Genomic DNA, 6,299 nt, shown 5'->3' on the forward strand with positions numbered 1-6,299 from the left:
TAAATAAATAAATAAGTTTAGCCGGTCTCGATGTGTAATACGCTGCTCACGAAGACGGGGGGAGATTTGGCTATTGAATTGTTGGGTAGAGTTTGAAATTAGTATCACGTTTTTAGAGGAAGTACAATTTAATCTTAACGTTCAAAATAGCGTATAGGTTTAATATTTACAATATAATATCAATTTAGGTTTAACGTTTATAATATAGTATCAATTTAGACGTCACGTATAAAATAGTACCAATATAGGCTTAATGTTTATAAAATAATACGAATTTAATCTTAACGTTTACAAAATATATCCAATTTAAACTCAACGTCATAATTAAATTAACCATATTATATTCTTTCCTTATTAACTTTATATGTTATCTTTTTATTTAGTTCTATTTTCTTATTTATTATAATACAATTAATTAGTATTCTTACCCATTAAGATTTTATATTTGTTTTTCATCAATGATTCCATGACTACTAAATTTCATTGCTCATGTAATATATGCAAATTAAAAGTAATTGAATATCCACAATATTTCGAACAGTGACATGTAATTGAATATCCACAATATTTCGAACAGTGACATGTATTTTAACTAGTGTTCGAAATATTGTGGATATTCAATTACTTTTAGTTTGCATATATTATATGAGCCATGGAATTTAGGAGTCATGGAATTGTTGATGAAAAACAAATATAAGGTTTTAATGGGCAAAAATACTAATTATAATAGATAAGAAAATAGAACTAAATAAAAAAGATAACATATAAAGTTAATAGGAAAATAATATAATATGGTTAATTTAATTGTCACGTTTAGCTTAAATTAGATATATTTTGTAAACGTTAAGTTTAAATTCGTATTATTTTGTAAATGTTAAGCCTATATTTATGTTATTTTGTACGTGAGGCCTAAAATGACGTTATATTGTAAACGTTAAGCCTAAATTGATATTATGTTGTAAACGTTAAGCCTATATTGTGCTATTTTCAACGTTGAGCCTAAATTGGTACTTCCCCAAAAACTTTAAACTTATTTTGGTACTTTATCTTTTTTTTTCTAAACAAACACATTAGGGCATACAACTTCTCATGAAACTAGAAAGAACAATCAATCTATCTGTTACTATATCCAAAAGAAATATTAAAGGTATTAACGACTCAAACCGATATTGAATCTGTACAAGCTCGGCTTAAGAATATGAGAGTTCGGGCTCGGCTCGAGCTCGAAACTCGGAGCCTAGAATTTCTAAGCTCGGCACGAGCTTGAAATAGGTGTTGGTCCCTTGTAAGACAGTATTAGTTCCAAAGGGGGATGAATGGAACTAACGAGGAATTTTGGCGTTTTATAAATTCTCACTTTGTTAACACAAGACTCAAGAATGCATAATAGTTGGAATCAGAGACTTCCTTAAGGTAGACAGAGAAACCTGATTATCTTTACGATTCTGATTACAATTATGACGTTTCGGACCAAATGTTAAGCTTTAACAATTGAAGAAATATAGCGCATTGCTTAAGTAGTAAGTGATGGAACGGAAATAGATAAGAACCTTGATGCAATGACAGTTATAACATGTAAGTAATCAGAAGCAGTAGGTCGGAGGTTAGAAAATAGTTACTTAACATATTTATCATGGTTTGGCCTCCACCCTATGCCCAGTCCTCAGAATACATTCTTCTGAGCTTTAATCCACTAGAGCACTCTTTCAAAGGTAGAGCACAAACCTTATACAAATAGACAGAGCATCTGTAAAGTACCTTCCTTTACAATCACTCAACTATTTATACTTCTATTGTTTGCCTATAACCGAAGCAAACAATAGAGCTTCCGAAAGAAAATATTATGAACAATGGATTTTCTTTTACAGGAAATACAATGAAGATCTAAACAATATCCTTGGACGAACTAAAATAAGAACAATGCTTAAGTGTTTGAATATTGCTTTTGAAGATTGATTTGAGAGCTTTGGATTTCGTCAAGTTAAAGTGAAGCTTGTGAGTTTCTATTTATAGACAGTTGAAACCAAAAGATCCCTTTGAACTTGAAGTTACCATTCTGATAAAACGGAGGTTGCCCCATTTGCTCCTGTCACCTTTTTGTCTGGTAGGTGAAAAGGTTTGCCACACGTCCACAACTTCAGTCTTAGGCCGTGTAATTCTGCCACCTTTTCTGTCTGCTGCTATAGCATAGGTACGTTGATCTGACATGCCTGTTGTGTCACTTATCTTTTAAATCAACCCTTAGGAATAAAGCATGCCAACTGTTGATTTCTTTTAACTTGTGAACTCCGGAAGCAAGTAGGGTTTTCCGAATCAATGATTAGGCTTTGTTTGGCGATGTGGTCCTCCGGCACACAAATAAGCCTTCAATGTTTCTCAAGCCCCTTCTGTTTTTCTTTACTATAACTTAGATCAAAACACTCAACACACAAGATTAGTGAATAAATCAATTTTAGCTTTAGTTTGTTTATTTGGCATTCTGATTAATTTATTTTTGTCACATTCAAAAACCATGTAGGAAATCGTGTTTCAACAATCTCTCCCTTTTTGAAGTTGGCAAAAATTTCAGAGAAGGAATGTTTGTGTCTTGCTCCCCTAGAATTGTTGCACTTTTACTTTTGTGTTGCTCCCCCGAAAGGGTTGCATTTCTGTATTTGTTACTGGTGTCATGTTTGATTCAATATTCAGAAGATGTTAGGATGCATATGTATTCAATAGATTTTGCAAGTTATGAGCGAAGGCGATTTCTATTTAGACACAAAAGACATACATATTTTAGGCTTATCAGCCTTCATTCAGCAATGGCAAGGAAAAAAGAAGCAAATAAGGGAAATCCTAACCTAACAAACAAAAGTAACTAGGTGATTGGATTATCTAGAACAACCAGCACACAGTGGTTTAACATATTGTCACCTTGAAACTTTTCTTCGTACCCTTTCTTGGGGTTCTCCTTCTGGGCTTTCTCCTTTTGAGCATCAACAACTTCCTTCTTGTTATCCCCCTTTGTATCAACTTCCATAGCTAGAGGGCCAGAAGAGGTCCAGGAGAGAAGATGTTGAGTCTGGGTATTGAGGTGATCATAGCTCTTCTTCTGTTCGCTGAAGATGTCAGCTGCAAGGCGAACCCCATTTGCACTAAATTCATTGTGCAGGATGGCTTCATTCACGAGTAGGTGCAGAGCTTTTGAGTTAGCCAGACAACATTCAGTAAGGGCATGAGCGTACTTTTGAAGAATGTTTAGAATAACTGTATCCAAAAGCTTATGCTGGGCATTAAGAGTATTGACTCTTGCATCCAGGGAGGCAGTAGCAGCCACATTTTTAGACAGAAGATGGAGAATTTCAGCGTTTGGAGCAGATGAGTTCTGGGCCAGAACAGGAGAAGATAAGCTTTGTAGTTCTTTGGTCAGGTTTGAAAGTGCGGGGGAGAACTGAGTATTAGAGGCTCCGAGATCAGCTGCTACCTGAGCTAGCTGTCCGATAGTTCTTTCTATTGCAGCATTAATAGAGGGAGGAGTCTTGTTCTCTTCTGACTTAACTAGATCAGTAGGTGCATCATTTGGCAGAGTGGATGCCGCAAAGGCTGAAGTTCCTTGAATTTGGCTTTGTGCTTTAGCTGACTGATTCAAATTTGGTGGAGGAGTATTGGGTTCAGAGTCAAAGGATGTGTCCTCAATAATAGGCTTATCAGAAAATAGTGGAGCAGGATTTAGCACAGTTTTCTCATTGTGAGCAGATGGAGCTTACTCGGTATGAACTGGGTCAGGAGTGATCTCAAGGGATAGATGTTCGGCAAGTGATGATGGAGCGGCTTGATCTTCACATGGAAAATCAGAGGCTTGTTTTTTCTGTGGAAATATGATGGACAATGGTGTTGGAAAGATGGAACTTGTGTGAGATAGCTCTAAAGATGGATCACTTACCTTAGGAGCATTGGCGATATTTTCTTGGACCGCAGTATCAATGAAAATTTTCTTTAAGGGCCTTTGCCCAGGGATTCTTTTCAGATTCATTGCCTTGAGATCTCCGGTCTTAACATGAGGAGGTGATGGAGTTCCTTCGGATATACGAATGGGTGATTCAGTTGGCGACTTGCTAGAGCCACTTCCAAGATAGCTTCCTTTAAGCCAGCTTTGCTCAGTTGGAGTGCCTTTTGAAGAGCCAGGTTATCATCATCGGAGTCCTCGGAGTCAGATTCTTTGGTCTCATAGACCTTCCCTTTTTCTTTTTGCGAAGCCACGGTCCTCTGAGAGACCAGTTTAGCAGTTTCAGGTGTTATGTCAGGGGTAGGAGTTTGGACAGGTTTGGCTTTCTTGGACTGGATTTTTAGAGGTTTAAGCTTCTCAGTGGTCTTGCGTTTGGAGCTCCTCTTCCCTTCTATTTCTACACTCATACATCTATAGGCCTTGCTGTGCTCCAGGCCTCCAATTATCTTTGCATTGATGATGGTGCCTGAGTCTGATTCCATATTAAGAGGATAGGGATATTATTCTCATTAAGAATAAGAGTAATGAGATACCCAAACAACATATGAGCTTTACATTTTTTCACTGCAGCAATGAGTTCAGAGGCTTCTCCTCGAGCAGATGCCACATTAAACAGAGGTCAAGCTTGGAAATAGAAGTGGTGCTACCTTTCTTTGGGAGAATATAGTGTGCTATGAGATAATGAGCATACCGAGGATCAACAGGAAGCGATGTGGAGAGAAGATCTCCTTGAAGATTTGCAGGAGTTAGATAGTCTGAGGGAAAACCAGTTTTGTGCTCATCTCCGCTTCTTCGGAGTTCTGATCCAACAAGATCCATTTCTAGTAGATCGACTAGGGTTTGGTGGAAACATAGATGTTTACATCTTGAACGGTGGTGAATAGACGATCAGGGTCTTATGGATGAACCCTAAGATTTTGGTAGAACTCTATGACTAATCTTGGATAAATGACACTAGGGATGCCGAAAAACTTTTCCCACTTATTCAGCTTGATCCATTTTGAAAATGGTGTAGTGGTGCTGATATATTTATAATCAAAGTATCTGGATTTTTTGGTGAGATTTTCAAAGGTTCTTATTGTAGCTTCATTATATACAGCGATAGGAATGATGTCGACTCCAGCTTGTTGTTCTGCCATTTCTATGGAGATTTGAGATAAGTTTTGAATACGCAGGAAGGAGAGAGAGAAAGAGAGATGATAGATTCAATGTATAGACTTTTGCAGGTGTTCTTCATCTCATTTTATAGAATAAAGCGGGAAGTTAGAGGGATTTGAATTGGAACCGTTCGATTGCAATTATTACAATGCTTGGGGTTTGGATCATGGTGTTAGGTGGCGCAGTTATTAGAGTAGCCGTTATTATGGCCTAGCTTTAATAAATACCTCTAGTCATTTGTTTTTTTAGTCTCTTCAACTATCCTAGGTGAAAGTACGTCTCCCGTTTTGCCACGTGTCATATAGATTCGGTTGGGAGGTCTAATTAGATACGCTAGTGTGTAGTAGTCAGAGTACTCATGTATGCTACCTAGGCATGCACATTGGTTCAAAGGTCTGATGATTTTCATATATAAAACATACACTTGAAATTTATTAAATTGGATTGCACATACCGATAGATTCTCCCAGGATACAGAACTGCTCTTTTGCCAAAGGTTTTGTGAAGATATCTGCCAGCTGATCTCCTATTGGAACATAAATCAACTTGATTTCTCCATTGAGCACGTGATCTCTGATGAAATGATGTCTTATGCTGACATGTTTCATTCTGCTATGCTGGATGGGGTTCTTGGACAGATCTATGGCACTTTTGTCGTCACACATGACATCGATGGTCTTGGTTTTGACTCTGAAATCTTCCAGCTGTTGCTTTATCTAGAGGACTTGAGCAACACAGCTTCCAGCAGTAATGTACTCTACTTCTGTGGTGGATAGAGCCACAGATGACTGTTTCTTGCTGAACCATGAGATAAGGCAACTTTCGAGAAAGTGACATCCTCTGGACGTGCTTTTTCATTTTAGCTTATCTCGACCATAATCGGTATCAGTATATCCCAGAAGTGTGAAGTCAGAGGTGATGGGATACCAAAGCCCTACTAGCGTGTTGGATATGGACTCTAGCAAGTGTACCAGGTCAAATGGAGTATTTGGTGAGACCAAGTGTCGTATTCCACAAGGATTGAAACTAGTTGGTTGAATAGGTTACCTTAAGTGTTAGAATTCAAAGTTCAGTTGGTTTGATTTTCAGAATAACTAGGCATGAACAGGCAAAATAAGTAAAACGATAAATGAGAAAATAAACGGGTAAATTACAC

Source organism: Euphorbia lathyris, chromosome 7 (assembly GCF_963576675.1).
Source record: "Euphorbia lathyris chromosome 7, ddEupLath1.1, whole genome shotgun sequence".
Lineage (NCBI taxonomy): Eukaryota > Viridiplantae > Streptophyta > Magnoliopsida > Malpighiales > Euphorbiaceae > Euphorbia > Euphorbia lathyris.